We start from the raw sequence: 1,605 nt of genomic DNA, 5'->3' as shown, positions 1-1,605 counted from the left end.
AGTCAAGGCAATGGTCGAATGGAAAAATCACAGTTGAAAATGATTGTTGAGCGTAAAGGTTTACCTTCAAGCATAAGGAACAGCTTCTTGGCAAGACCACTCAGGAAGGCCTCCAGATCATTTTTCTTCCCAAGAGCAGCTTTCAGATTGGTATTTTCTTGTTCAAGCTTGGTGACTGAAGCTAACTTCTCGTCAGCAAGCTTGATCTTCTCAGCTAGTTCAAGGTCTTTTTTCTGTTGGCCCTCCTTCACCTTACCTGCAAGTTACAGCAAGATCAGATTTTGAAACAAATAAAGGGAAAAAGCAGTCGTCGAAGTCTCACCAAACATACCTTTGGTCTCCTCCTTTGCCTTCGTCAGATTCTCCTGAGCCAGCTTCAAATCCAGCTCGAGCTGAATGTGCTTGTTTTCTAGCTCAGTGTAGCGAGCCGCAAGGTCACAGGATCTCTGCGAAGAATCAATCGACTAAATGTCAAAGATAATTCACTTCCAAGTGGAAAAGGAAAAATCATGCGTTTCTAAGACTACAGCCGAATACAAGCATTCGACCGTAGTCTCGGGGACTACACCCAGTGGGTGCACTCAGCGTGCCCCCACTAATCCTATTGAAGACAAAGTCGACCAGTCGACCTCAAAAAAAAAAGCCTAAGGCCGACTGCCAGCAGTCGACCTTAGCCTCGGGGACTACACCCAGTGGGTGCACTCAGCGTGCCCCCACCGGTTTGCGAAATCCATTCGCCATAGTGGAATGACGGAAAGACTGAACTTATAAAGCCTAAGGCCGACTACCAGCAGTCGACCTTAGCCTTGGGGAATACACCCAGCGGGTGCACTCAGCGTGCCCCCGCTAACACGGAGTTTAAATCGGCACACCCACTGGGTGATTACTATAAATTCTGGAAAGAAAAGTTTTTGATAGCATATCCTAACAGAACAAGCGGTGGTCGACTGACCTGAACATTGCTTTGAAGGGCGGAACTGGCGTCGTAAGCTGCCTGGCTCGCATCCCGGATGGTCTTCAACTGCTCCATCATGATTGCTGCCTGGCGTATCGCCTCCTTCGCGGCGCCAGCTTGGTCCTCTGGGACGTGGTGCGTCGTGAAGAGGGAGGGCCGCAGAGCACTCGTCAATGGATCTACGAAGGACACAGTGTGTCGAGTGGTGTTCTCCTCCTCCGCGACCAGAGTCTCAGGCACCGTCACATCCTAGGGCACCCTGCCGGCAGACACTTTCCTACTCCTTCTATGCTTCAGCGGTTCCTCATCTTCATCATCAGGGAGAGTGATAACAACATTGGATGGAGCTACAGAAAAGAATCAGAATTAGAGATCATGAGTCAGTCGACTAGAAATGGTGTTAAGAGTATAGTACCAGGTTTTGAGGTTGCTGCGTCCTCCATCTCATGGTCGTCAGCCCGGGCTGAGGTCTTAGAAGTGGTAGCACTGCAACTCCAAAGAATCAGTCGACTAACTCCAGCGCCAACCAGAGATAAAGTTCGCACAAAACAAGAAGACTTAAGCGGCATGATTACCCTGATATGGTGGGGATGGACACCTTCATCTTCGGCAGGTGCTTGGTCGGCTTTGACGGGGCCGCCCTGGGCTGC

The sequence above is a fragment of the Triticum dicoccoides genome, chromosome 6B (assembly GCF_002162155.2).
Source record: "Triticum dicoccoides isolate Atlit2015 ecotype Zavitan chromosome 6B, WEW_v2.0, whole genome shotgun sequence".
Taxonomy (NCBI): Eukaryota; Viridiplantae; Streptophyta; class Magnoliopsida; order Poales; family Poaceae; genus Triticum; species Triticum dicoccoides.
This window is presented reverse-complemented; position numbering follows the sequence as displayed.